Source organism: Typopeltis vanoorti, chromosome 20 (genome assembly GCF_054136105.1).
Source record: "Typopeltis vanoorti isolate ZY-2024b chromosome 20, IOZ_Tvanoo_1.0, whole genome shotgun sequence".
NCBI lineage: Eukaryota > Metazoa > Arthropoda > Arachnida > Uropygi > Thelyphonidae > Typopeltis > Typopeltis vanoorti.
This window is the reverse complement of record NC_143568.1, coordinates 74,968,819-74,983,801: the sequence shown is the minus strand read 5'-3', so window position 1 is coordinate 74,983,801 and position 14,983 is coordinate 74,968,819. Positions and strand designations below refer to the sequence as shown.

At 34.8% G+C, this 14,983-nt stretch overlaps 1 protein-coding gene across 1 annotated transcript in view; it reads right to left on the bottom strand.

Moving 5' to 3' along the window:
• Nucleotides 1-14,983, bottom strand: part of LOC150095572 (serine/threonine-protein phosphatase PP1-gamma catalytic subunit A) — a 207,415-nt gene that overhangs the window by 158,918 nt on the left and 33,514 nt on the right. The window lies entirely within an intron of this gene.

The following is a 14,983-nucleotide window of genomic DNA, read 5'->3' as shown; positions in this document are numbered from 1 at the left end:
CAAATACATTTCATACATTTCGTTTTTGAATAAATAACACAACTAGAAGAATCTATAGAAATTAGTAATAATCTATAGTCTATACAGTCTATAATATTATAATTATAGGCTAAAATATAAATCCATATTATATAATAATAATTAGAATATAGACTATAATATATAGTCTATAATCTAATCAATAATCTATAGAAATGAATAAGTTATATTGCTATGCATATTTGCACTGATCACATCTACCATTATCGATATCAATAATAAGGTTTATTCATTAGAAAAAAAAATAACATCTTTATTACAACGAACAACACTACCAATGTTTACAGGCGTGTTTGGGTATGTGGTGAGTGCTTTTTCGGGTAAAACAGCAGTACACACTCCCAAAATTTTATAAAGTATTTCACCGTCTTATTTTTGGTGACTAATCAGAATTTAGTCAAATTAGTTCAGGATGGAGAAAAACATCTGCCCTCACACCCATGAAGTCTTGACTCGTAGCATAGAAAAAATAGCACTTCTCATTGATGATAAAGGCGCGCTGTTTATTGAGATTCTGGACTACAGTAATATTGCTCGCAACGATATTTGGAAAAATAATAGCAATTAATAATAATAAAACAATATTAAACATAATCAGAAATTTCTAGAACACCCAATGTACAGTTCAGATATCGACTCTTCATGTGATTTTTCGCATTTTCAAACCTCTGAAGAAAGCAATGAATAAAAGACAGTTCATTGTGGACAAAAGGGTAAAGTGCGTGATTAAAAACATTTTCTTTGAACAGTCGTTCTATCAAATTCACATTGGGATGTGTCACAGACGATAATTCGTACACATAAAATATAGTGCCATTTTTTTCTGGAAGATATTTCTGTCATGTTTTGGAATGTTTACGTGTTCTTTGAATTTTCTTTGTGTTCATGGCGTTCTTTTTCTTCGATTTTTTAAAAATATTTTTCATGTGTTTGTTCCCGTTATTTATTTTCTTGAATATTCTTCAAGTTCTTCGTGTTATTATTATTATTATTATGTGACACCTCCAGGGAGTCCAAAGACTCATCGAGGGAGAGCGTGCCAACAGCATCGAAAGAGTGATCCCTTTCCAACTACTAACCGCGCTCAAACTTGCTTAACTTTTTGCGTGAGCCGTTAATAGCAGAGGCTCTACCAATCTTTGCTAGCTCTTCAATATTTTTAAAGTTCTTTATGTTCCTGAATATTCTTGAATTTTTTTTTCAATATTCTTCATGTTCTTGAATTCCGATTCACATCTTAATCTTCTTTCTTTTTTTTTCTTCCTCTTTTTAACCCTTTTTATAGCCTTCTGGCTATAGGTGTCCTCCAATTCTCTCCATCTGTTTCTATTCTGAGCTTGTTGGTGTCAGGGAATTCCAATTATTTTCCTTATATCGTCTGACCATTTTCTTTCAGGTCTTCCCACAGATCTTTTATCTTCATATGGCTGCCACTCCAGTAAAACTTTTGTCCATCTATTGTCCTTGAATCTTGCGATGTGTCCCGTCCTTTCAATTTCTTTCGAAGTATGATTTCTCCAATATCTAAAAATTTTGTTTTATTTCTTATTTCTTCATTTTTTTTTAATTTTATCTGCGAGTCTTATGTTTAGCAGGCATCTTTCCATTCTTCTTTTTTTTTTTTTTTTTTGCATTTTATCTATTATTTCCTTTTTCATTGGCCAGGTTTCATCAAAATTCCGTATGTCATAACAAGCAATACACATTAGTTGAATAATCTTGCTCTGTTCGCAGGTTTTATTTTGCTGTTTAAAAATCTCTTCAATTTTCCAAAAGCTGACCATCCTATTCCTCTTCTTCTTTTCACTTCTTCTATGACTCCTTGTTCCTTCTATTTCAATTTCTTTAATGTTTACCTTAATAATTTTGTGTCTTCTTTTCGATTTGTTATTATTTTGGTTTTCTCAGAATTAATGTCTAATCCAAATTGTAGTGATTTATTTGTTAGATCTATTATCATTTCTTTTGAATCTTTCATATTGTTTGCAATAATAAGAATATCATTAGCAAATCTTAGGTTGTTTAATTTAATTCCATTAATATTGACTCCTTTATTGGAATATTCTAAACTGCTCACCATATGTTCCAGTGTTAATTGAAGAGTTCGGGAGAGATGGTGTCTCCTTGCCTTATTCCTTGATTTATGTGAATTTTTTCGCTTATTTCATTGAGAATGATATTTGCTGTAGCATTTTTATAGATATACTTTATTATTATTATTACATAAGACCTCCAAGGATCCAAAGACTCATCGAGGGAAGGAACCTACTCTATAACTCTCCGTCTCCACCAACTGCAGCGAACCGCCACTACCATCATTACCTACACCAACGCCATCTACTGCCCAGCACAACCACCACTACTAGTACTTTTTTGTCTGTAAATTGTATGTATTCTCAAGACCGTGTTGTCTGTATACAGGATGAAAAACCCGAGTTTCCAGGAGAAAAACCCTGCTGCCTCCGTATGAGATCGACTAACTTACCTTCGATTGAGGATGCTTTTATGCAATCAAAAGCTTTTTTTAAAATCTATGAAGGCCGTGTGAAGAGGAAGGTTGTATTCATTGCATTTTTCAATAAGCAAGCTTATTGATTGAATATGGCCTCAATCTCTTTCTTTAAAATAAGAAAGTTATTCAAAGCCGTAATAAATAATTCTATAACAAGTATTATTATATTTGTAACTAAATAAAATATTATATGACCTTAACATATAAATACAGCATACAAATAAATGGGAAATTTTGCTGCTTTTTTATGCTCCCTCGTGACAGGATTAACGCTTTCGTAGTGCGTGACCGTGATGACATGAAGCACAATATATATTAGCAACAACAATAACAACAACAGAGACAATCTAATTTTAGAGCTTGAGGAAATACATTGCAGATATCAGTAATCATAGCTCAATTCGAGGCAGAAATAAACTCTGTTCTGAACCAGTTCAATGATAGAAAGGTCTGAAAGCAATTGTGTCCTGTGCTTCTATTTCTGTCTGTGGTGCGAACATGAAGTCACCAACCCGACTTCACGAAAAGGAATGAGTTAATTGTATCTGACTGTGATATCCAGTCATTTTATATTAAGTGCTCTACTTCAGAAGTTTACTTAAGAGGGTGCCACTTAAGAGTTAGTTAAATGACATGAACACTTTTTTAGTACTTGAGTACTTGATCCCGCCATTCACAAAGTGTCACAGAACTTTGGACCTACCCTTCCATATAATTAAAAAAAAAAGAAGTAAATATCGTTTTCCTTTTATAATTTCTAGGCCACTGTGTGTGTGTGTGTGTGTGTGTGTGTGTGTGTGTGTGTGTGTTAACATGTTCATTGCCAATCGCGCGATATCGCGCGATGCGAGTCCTCACCAAACGGCCGATCACGCGTTATCGCGTGGACGTCGCTAACTAAATAAAAAAATTAAAAAAAATTTGGCCACCACACGAAATTCCAATTTTCAGCTTGGCAATGAACGATATCGCGCGATCACGCGATGCGAGCCCTTACCAAACGGCCGATCACGCGTTATCGCGTGGACGACGCTAACTAAATAAAAAAAATAATGAAAAAAATTTGGCCACCACACGAAATTCCAATTTTCAGCTTGGCAATGAAAGTGTTAAAGATATCAAGCAATTTTATAAACTTCGTTTTAATCCTTTTTTCCCAAGTAAGCCAAGTTTCCGCCTGAAGTATTTTTCAGGTCTGAGGCAACTCGTGGTAAAGGTGGAAAGCTCTGATCACTTGCTTAAGTCTCCCAAAATACAAAGCACATATCCTTACGGACATGTATAATGTTATGTATTATGGGAAGGGTCATATTATGGAAAACCTAGGCAAGTGATCAGCGCTTATGCCACCTTTACCACGAGTTGCCTCAGACCTAAAAATACTTCAAGCGAAAACTTGGCTTACTTGCTTGTTTGCTTACTTGGGAAAAAAGGATTAAAAGCAAGTTTATAAAATTACTTGGTATCTTTAACATATAGTACACTCAAGGTAAAAAACTTTCTATATATATATATATATCACCCTCAGTATTACCATAGTAATAACTCAATCATATAAGAAAGGATTTAATCTTTTTAAAATAATTTATTTTTTAATATGTTGAGATGCTATGTTTCTCGTGTGAATGATGCAAAATTCTCTAAAAAATATTCGAGTTTTTGACGTGCTACTATTCCTCCTACAGTTTGTAAGAGACATAAATTCCAGAATCTCCTTCGCCAGCGAGTATGACATCATATACCGATGAAACTTTCAGGGAGTTTTGTTTTATTTCATTAAACGTTTTTATTTTCATTAAAAGTCAAAAGTAAATAAATAAACAAAACAAAATAAAATAACTTGGTGGATATCTGGGAATATTTTTATGTTCTGGCCCACGAAACATTGTTTGTTCAGTGAGAGCGTTAAGGATTTTTTTATTGTGTTTTTAATATTTTTTGTATTATTTATTTATAAGAGTGTTCTGAAAAGTTCTCGGCCTGACCACTGATGACAATACTATCGGCAAGATTTTGTTTTTCTAAGTTAGTACATCTGTCATAAGCATCCATGTGAAATTGCAAGTCATTCTATCAAGTATAAGTGTAAAGTGGCTTTACAATGGGTGATGAAATTCATCTACCACACTAATAGACTGGTTTAGTTTCCAAAATCTGCTCTTTCTGGGAAAATACATTACATTCAACTATATAAGCTTCTTAAAACGTCCACATTAAACCTTTGAGGAACCTTCATGATTTTGGTAGAATGATAAAAGTCTTCAAACCACTTGTTTTGTCGTTTAAGACAAAGACAAACCAAAATAGTCGAGGAGATATCTGGGTATAAGTGCATAGACATTTTAAATGCACGTATTATATGTCTTCTGACCCCCTCTTATTTCCCATAGAGAGCATGTGAAATTCCTTTATCTCTAACTTACTTTTGGAAATCAGCAAGCACTGATAGTTGAGTTCAAGGCTACTCACGATTTTCACACTTAAAGGAAGTGCGAAAATTTTCTTCCTTTAAGTAAGTACGGTAGACAACCAACACCATCTTGTGTTCCTAAACCCTAATTTTTATTATTGTCTGAAATAAATGGATTCTAACATCGATTTTTAATGTTGCGGGGAACCCGGGTTCCTTGGAGAGAAACTACGCAGTCTTTGATGCTTGATTGTGCGAAGATCGAGTAATTCGGTAACCAGCTAGAAAAGAGCTCTAGCATAACAGACGCGAGTTTACTTGAGCTTATCATGGGAAAAATGAGATGGAATAATGTTAACCAAGTGGCAATACGGGACTAAATGCAAAGAACTAGATGAATAAGTGAGAAAAAATTACTCCTCAAATGACAAAAAAGATTCTTTAATCACATGCTCTGGTCTATTTATTTTAATTACTTATATGAGATTGGCTGATAAGATCTGCTTGTGGAGATAACAGCCAGAAATCTCATTAGCTACAAATGCTTATTAATTTCCTTTGTATGAGGAAAAAGTGTTGAATAAGTTTACGGTTTATCAGTTTATTATCAGTAGTAGTAGTAGTAGTAAATTTTTTTGCATGTTCTCGAATTCTGACCCACCTCATATGTTTCTTTCCTGAAACCTGATTATCGAGTTTAATAAAGGATATATCAAGAGGACACTCACCGCCATATTCATGAACCAGTTATGGTCCACTGTCTTGTCTGCATTTGAGGAACTTAAATCTTGAATTTCCTCGTACAAAAACAGAAGTGTTATTAACCTCATTCGAAGAAGTTTCTATTTCTGAATTATTACAGTTTTACCTCCCTTCTTGTTGGTACAGCTGAGATAATTGAGAAGAAATAACTCCCAATAAATAAAAGCGATTATTCCGTTGCACGATCATACCATTGTGTACTAAACATTGGAGAATTCATTCTTTGTCTCGTAAATTTTCCTTATTTGATAATCACAAGAAAACATACCGGTGCAACGTACTTCGGAAAAGGAAATAGAAAGACTTAAAACTTCGGTTTAAGTCTTATCTATATCTAAGAGGTCAAGAAAATTACCTCTTAGATATATATATCTGTTGATATCGAAACTGTTTCCTTTTTTAATGTGATTACGTTTTGTGGTGCTTATCTGTCAACACATTCCTGTTGTTGCTTTACACCAAAAATTAAATTAAAACGTATTGAAAATATAAAATGCTAAAACATCCGTATTACTCAATGCAGGTTGATAAATGGAGCAAATAGTTAAAATTTCTTCAGGATTCTATGCTCGTTAGTTCGACAGTGTCTCTATTGACAGATCACGTGATCTATCGGAAGTTTTATATTTACCGAGGGCCGTTAATTCCCCCTCCCCCGCTTGGAGCGACTGTCAAGGAAACGATAATTCAGACCGCAGATTTTAAAACTTTTTTCATTTAGACCTCTTTTCATATAGCGACCCCTGGTAGTACTGATTACGTTTGGTTTCTCTAGTTCCATGTAATCATGACGCTAGAGAAACTAAATCGGAATTTATTTCTACAGAAAACTAAACAAATATAAAATGAAAGGTTCTAGTGTATAATAATTTCAATAGTTCTGTAATAAATATTTAATTTATTCACGTTAATCGATGCTTACCGTGACCCCCCCCCCCTGAATCTTTTTCGCGACCTACAGCTGATAAATCTATAGTTCTATAGACAAATCTATAGTTTGCTGAAAATGATGTACTGTATAATAAAATTGCGACAGCTACATAAATGTTTTCTGCTGCATATTACCAAATTTACGGTTGAAACACACTTATGTACACTAACCAATAACGCATTGAATGCTGTGGTGTCTTGAAAAAAATTGTACTCCCTCACAGGTACTCGACATAAAGATGATTGAAGAACAGAAAAGGTTTTTATGTCATTAACTAATTCAATAAATAGCTTTATTTATATTTGGAAAATATCATTACATTCATTTCTAAACATGTTTCTACATTATGTAAAATGATATTCATTATAGCTGTACATTAAATAAGTAAACTAAATAATTATACTTGCACTGTAAGCGAGGAAAAATGTTTATTCCAAAATTAATCTTAATTCAAAATACATTCCTTTATTAATATTCTTAATTTTGAGTTCTAAGGAGCGTTGTCTTAGATTTGTTTTTAGAGGTTTTTTTTTTTTTTTTTAAATTTTAAAATTTAGAGCATGAACTTGTACAAAGAAGCCTCAACGAACCCTCTTATTTGGCATAGATCCTCCTCAGCACAATCGTGAGGAAGGACTCAGGATCTTTGCCCAACGTTTGTATTTGGAAGACCAGGGTTCGAATCCTCGAGGACGTGAGGAGGAGCCTTTTATGAGGGTTTTTTCAAGTGAAGGTGAATTAGAGAATCGCATACGAAAATGACGTATTTTTTTCAGCTCATACATTCTGATTTTCAGTAGTGTGCCCCTAACCTCGGGATGCACATGAAGCTAATGTCTCCAACCTGTCGTCCAAAGGGTACTGTCCCTCCTGGACTTTTTTCTACTCAGCCATGTATTGTCCCACTACTCAGCCTCATGCCGGCTCGACGTTCGTCCAGAATAACAAGGGTCGCGTGGCCTGTTTGGGAGGAGGGAAAACCACAAAAAGTGTACTACAGTACCTCATCAACCTCGGGATTTGCTCCCTGAATACTGATCTTTGGATCTTTCAAGATCCAAAGCCGAAGTCACGGGAAAAATATCCCAGAACGAGAACATCGAGAAACCTGTGTACCTGATACCGCCCGGAATAGCTTAAGATCCCTGGCCTCATCTTAGTGGCCAGAGGTTCCATCCCAGCCATGTTTTGGCCACTTACGTGCATCCAGGATTGCTAAACTCAAATCAGCCACTAACTGACCTGGAACACGCTGCTTGAATAAAAATGGACAATCTAAAAATCTACAAACCACTATCTTAGCCATGGCCAAACCAGATGTTAACCCTCACACATCCAGTTATCTAGTCAAGAGATTTCAATTCCCAACACTCCATGTGTTGGGAATTGAAATCCAGTAGGTCAGTCGTTCGCCTTAACGGAGAACGACTGGCCTACTGGATGGATATTCACAACCATTACATAATCTTCGATGCCAAAAAACCACGAACCTTTCACTCTGCCAGATGGGAAAAGGCATACACTCTCGACCTATGCATAGTCTCCAGAGACACTGACAACCACTCTCTACCAATAATTAGATGTCCTTGACAGCTTTCCAAACAGCCAACATCATACTCCTCTTCTGGAGATCGGTTTTTCTATTCTACTTGTTAAAACTGCTTCGATCCCTAGATGGAACCTTTAGAAAGCAAATTGGAGGAAGTTTGGTGGAAAAAAAATTGACCAAACTATCAATATCATCCTCTTATGTCCAAAATCTACACGAGATTTGTCAAATTGGTAAAAACAGCGGTCAAAGCAACCATCATTCCTTGTGATTTCCGGCCTCATTATACGCCATGCTGGAACAAAGCATTTCAAGATATGCTAGCTCTGCACGTAGAATCCGGCGACCCATTAGTGGCTAAAGAACTAATAAAGCTCCTGAACGACAATACTGTCTATGACAGTAGTCAAGAATTATTCTGGGTGCACGCTCATCGGCAGGTGGAGCGAAACGTCTCAGCACTGAATTTTTAAAATCTGGTCACTATATAATCAGTATAGTAACCAATTCCAATTTTTAACACTCCGTGTTCTGTTATTCGTAAATCAGCAAAAATTCCGCTTTTTCATGCTTAATCCAGCAGTAAATATCATAAAAGTAGCACAAGTTCTTTTTTATTTATTTTTTCTATTTTGTAATTTTAATGCATGTATTAAAAAATATAACAATGACACAAATCCATATCTCTATAGATTTTTTTTTTTTTTTTTTGAAGGGAGGGGAAATCTATTTCATTAAGTTACTTAGCTTTTGATCAATGTGGTTCTGGAACACGTGTTCACCAGGTGGATGAATCGCACAGCTTGAAACGTTTTACAACCACCATGTGGAGAGCTCTCTGCTATGGCATTTCGTATGTCACCAGTGCGCCACTCCTGTGTCAAAAGCGTTATTAGTTTGGTTGTTGAGCGTATGTTCAGTGCAATACCCTTTCAAACCAGTTCATTTGTATATTTCAGGGAAGCTACTCAACTGACTCCTTTAGCGCGATCCCGAACAGATGATGCTAACCTTGATTATGCAATGCAAGTAAGTGGGATAAGCATCATCCTGGAAACTTTTCATATTAGCACTTTTTTTTGCTTTTACTTTTTTATCCCCATTTCTTACAGAATGTAATATGTGTTTAAATTGCTTTGAAACCACAGTTATATAGGAAAGTTTTTAGTCAACTAGAGAATAAACTTGCTGCCGCTATTCTGCTAAGTGTGCCCAGAGGAAAGTAAATAGCAGTATGTGGAGGAACACTGATGAGGCCATGATATGCAGAGAAGTTAGTTAAATTCTCTGCATATTAAAATTAGTTAAATTAGGTGACTTAGTAAAGAATCCACTGTATATTTCATGTTTCTCTCTCTCTCTCTCTCTCTCTCTCTCTCTTTCGTTCTTACTGTCCACTCAAACAAGACCAAGCAAAGAGAAATCGATTACATGAGGGAAAAAAGAACTCCCCCCCAAGAATCTTCCAGATTCAAATCACAAATATGCATTGTTTCAGTTCCACACTCAATAATGTTCAATTCAATCACCAGTCTGCAAATTCCCACTAATTTTTCTAATGCAACACGAGGTTCAGCTTTTTCAATATTACTCATCTGTTTTTCCCAGTTACACACGCTTTGTCTCATTTTCGTCTCAAAGATGACAACTGTGAATATGTTGTCTCTGATATACCATAAGGAAGGGTTACCAACTTAAAATATCCTCTTTTGGATCTTCTTTGGCTAAAAATCTCTTTGCAGCATTCTATCAAATTCATTTACTGTCTCTAATCGCTTTCCAAATATTGATCATCCTGTAATTCAGGGTTTCTCAAACTTTTTCTACGACAGAACACTTCGCAAATGCTGAAATTTCATGGAACACCCTGGTTATTTTGTAATGTATTAATTAATAATTAATTAGTAATTTTGCTTATTTTTATTATTAATTAATAATTAATTAAACATCAATTAAACCATCATTGAATTAATTTGAACTGATTTTCATTGGCATATCCTATTCTGATCAGCAAAAATTTATAATATTATTATAAGTACTTACGAGTGAATGCAGACTTTTTCTCCTGTGTGCTGGTAGTTTTTCCCTCCTTTGTACATCCTGGAGATCTTTGTAGGCTTGAGGTGGATGACTCACTCTCAGTTCCGTCACAAACACCTTCAATAAGAGATTTCTTAATACCAAAATTAAACAAAGAGGCTTGTCTCTTATTCATATTAGAAATTAAATCTGTATTCCTATTACTTTTATAAAAATCACGGCACTCCGGTTTGAACAAGCACTTACACACTGCAATACGAACTTGCGAAGAAAGTATTCAGTATTAATAGATTTGAAAACCGGATGCAGAGACTACCTTGATCTTCAATTTCAGTGGAAAAATTTTCTTTATACTTCCTTGCTGATTGGTCACTGACATTTGCAACACAGATGTTATTTCGTTCAGTTTTGGGAACAGAGGATATGCCACCCATTGTTATAATCGGCTTGCAGGCAATTTTTATGATCGGTCATAAACAGCGATATTCACTTTCCCAAATGTTGAAAGGTTTCGATGTGTGAAAATTAACGATACAGAGATGCTATTAGGCGTTCTGGGTCTGAGCTTTTCGACATATTCACGAATATTATTCTCCTCAGAATATTTCTACTGTAAAATATTTATTCATGAAAAATGCTTAGAAAACTAAAATGACAAATTCCAGAACTTCTCGCGGAACATCTATTCACGTTCCGCGGAACACCAGTGTTCCGCGAAATACAGTTTGAGAAACCCTGCAATTGTTGATTTACTTTCTTTGAGTGTTGATAGTTCTAGTCCACTTTCTTAATAGTGAAGTCATTCTTCCTTGTACACCTCCGAATCAAAAAATTAGAAGAATCAAAAGAAATGTGGTGAATAATTTTCAATTCTAATTTATTGCAAAGAAAATAATTATTACCAAATATGAATTACCATCATCTAATCTATGTATTTTGTAGATTATATAATGTATAAACACATAAAAATGTAATATAAATGATAAGAAAACTGTTATTTGAAAACATTTACAAAATTAGAATAATTTTTAATGTGGTTCAAAATATTAGAATACAGGCGGTCCCCGGTTATGAACGACCCGACATACGGCGTTCCGTACTTACGAATGGACTCCCAAGGCTCCCCATAAGGATAATTAATAATTAAATAATTAAATTAATAATTCGGGAACTGTGCCCTCAATTCTGTGATGATTTTCGTGGCTTCACAGAAGAAGAAATCGCCGAAGTCAGAAAAGCTTTGGTCGATAGTGGCAATGCACTGCAATTGGACATCGATGAAAATGATGTCATTGACTTACTAGAGTCTCATTCACAAGAATCCCATTCAACAATGAAGACCTTGTGGAGATAGAGAAGCAGCTGATAGAAACACAAGAACACGAAGAATCAGAAGACCCAGAGCCAAGAAAGTTTACAACAAAAGAATTAGCTGAAGCCTTTCGTCTCATTGAAGCAGGATTTGCTAAGTTTGAAGAGCGAGATCCTAACCTTGATCCTTTACTTTTTCAAGAACCGACTTCGGTGGTAAGCTCCCCTCATCCAGTAACAGAATCAAATCCTGATTCTCCAGCACCAGGTCCGTCCTCTCTAGCACCAGAATCTGATCCTGATTCTCCAGCACCAGGTCCGTCCTCTCTAGCACCAGAATCTGATCCTGATTCAAATCCTGATTCTCCAGTACCATCTCCATCATCATCTTCCGATTAATGTTAGCCTATCTTCTGTTTTTGTTCTCTTTGTGTGAATTAAAACACCACAATAGTTTCTGTAACTTATTATTATTATTATTCACATAATTGATACACAGTCAAAACAAGATTTAAACAACATTATTTAAACAACAATTTGACTGGTGATGCAGAACTATTATTATTACAGTATTACACTGTATTACTATTGCTACATATGAGCCATTATAGTATTATTATTATTATTATTATTATTATTATTATTATTATCATCATCATACGGAAAGTCCAAAGGTCACCGAGACAGCGAAGGTCAAGCATAACGAACTGTAACAAGTGCAATAAGCCATTAAGCGACGAAGGAGACGCGCCGCATTGTTCTGGATGTGGCCGAAGACAACACTTCCAATGTTTTGGGATCTCAGAAAGCACGTGGAAAGCAAAAGGAGCCGCGAAACGGACCGAATGGCGCTGTCTACAATGCCGTGAGAAAATGAAGAACAAAGAACAGACACCAAAGAAAAGCAACGACGCACATCAAAGTCCCTACCTGATCCTAAAATTACAGACAACCTAGACTCTTTCAAACTTATGGTTAAAGATTTGCTAAACACACACATGGAACAAATTAACAAAAAATTCGAGGAGTATGAAAAGTACATACAATACAATAACATGACTGTTGAAGAAATGTTAGGAACCGTGCTAGAAATAAAGACAAAATTAACGGTAGCGATAGAAACACAAGAAACACTCAAGCGCTAAAACGAAGAATTGAGGAAAGAGGTAAACACACTCAAGTGTCACATGGATCACATGCTACAAAAATAAAGAAAAAAAGAACTTCAAATTGAGGGAATAACAAAAGAAAAGACAGAAAATTTAAGCAACATAATGCAACTGATCGGCAGCAAAATTGGCATTCAAGTCGCAACCACAGACATCGCCTCTATTAACCGAGGCCCACAAAAAAACAAAGAGAGACCGCCACTAATCATCGCTCGTTTTACCAGAAGAAGTCTGAGAGACTCCATTCTTGAAGCAAGCAAGAAAACAAGGCCGACAACATCGATCCTAACCGACAAGAAACTACCAACACCAATCTATATATCTGAACACTGGACCATACTTCAAAAATCTTTTATACCAAGCAAGGAAGACAAAAACAGAGAAAAACTACAAGTACCTTGACTAAGGATTCACAGATATTTATGAGAAATATTTATGAGAAAGAATGAAAACACTCGAGTTTATATAATTGCAAAAGAATTCGACCTACACGGCCTACCAATATAAAACACTCTTCACAAGAACAAGATTAGAAATCACTTAAAAACTATATAATGGAGATCTAAAATATAAGCGAACATATCCAGTCAGACGATATAAACTTCAAGGTCTTTGACTCTTTGAAGAAATAGACTGACAAAATTTCTACCAAGACCGACTTCACTATCATACACACACAAACATAAGTATAAAAAAACACTGACTTACATTGATAACACTGCTCAACTACACCTTGACAGACACAGATGCGCTAATACTGACCGAAGTTGCAATAAAAGACACAGGAATTTACGCATACAACATTACTAATTACCAACTTATGTAGACCAAACAAAAGAGGAGGTGGTATCGTGGCATTTATCAAAGAAAAATACAATGTGACTGAAAAACAAACTCATTTCGAACATACGGAAACACTAATTTTGGAAATCACAAATAGCGACAAACATACTATCAAATGCACAATAAACATAATATACAGATCCCCAGATAATAATTCACTCAGTTTTCTGCATGAGTTAGAAACATGGCTAAGCGGCATCGAACCCCGCACAGCACATAGGCTCATCCTAATAGGAGACATTAATATAAATACTCTTGACCACGTTTCTTCAACCTAACACATACCTTGATATCAGGGGCGGCTCGTGCATAGGCACTGTGAAACTGCAGAACCCCCAATTTTTCTCGATATATAAATATATTTATTAATTTATTTATATTTGCTTGTAATATTTAATTTTATCATCAAAAATTCTATACAATTCTCTTATTTTGTATAAAAATAATTCAAATCCATCTTGTAGCACTTAGGAGGGCAGCGGACGCTAGCAGCACTGTATTTACCACAGTGTCATATTGCTACGCGCACAAGCATATGCACATCATAGTGAGATGCGAGCTATTAGCGTAATGCGGCACTGTCCGTCACGCAATTCCACTGTTGTTTATATGCAGTTTGCACCAGCAGTAGAGTGTTCATAGTGCTTATCGTGTTTAGCCCGTCTCTTTAAATATTTGAACATTGCAATTAAAAACAACATTTGTTATAGTTTTTATTTTAGAACATTACTAGGGTTATGATAATGGATTTTATTTTTAAGTAATTTTGAATTATACTACACTATAATTTTATCGATAATAATAATATTTTTTCATGAAACAAAACAAGAAGAATATATTTTATTTTTAAGTAATTTTGAATTATACCAAACTGTATAATTTTATCGATAATAAACAATATTTTTTCATCATCATCATCATCATCATCATGCATATCAAGGATTTAGGCCTATCGTGGCCTGTTCCGGCCTTAGAAGTCATCAAAAAAAGGTCCTGGTTTCTTTTTCCTAATGGCTCGTAAGTCTTGTTTTGTAATCTTTCTATTTTCATTCTTTGAACGTGTTCCATCCATTATTGTTTATCTTTTTTTTTATAATATTTATAATATTTTTTTAATTTTTTCTATTACTGGTTCTTGGTTTAATTCTTTCATAATTTCTTTGTTACTTTTGTGATCAAATTTTGTGAACAGTATTTTTTCATGTTTAATTTTGTTTTAAATTTTTACCATAATTTTGATAATTTATCCAAACACGTATACACATACATTGTACTTACACTGTATACATACACAGTGTAAGTACAATGTACTTACACTGTGTATGTATATTTCGAAAGTTGCAGTACCCCCACGATTTCAAGCCACGAGCGGCCACTGCTTGATATACTAAGTCAGTACAACATAAACCCAACCATT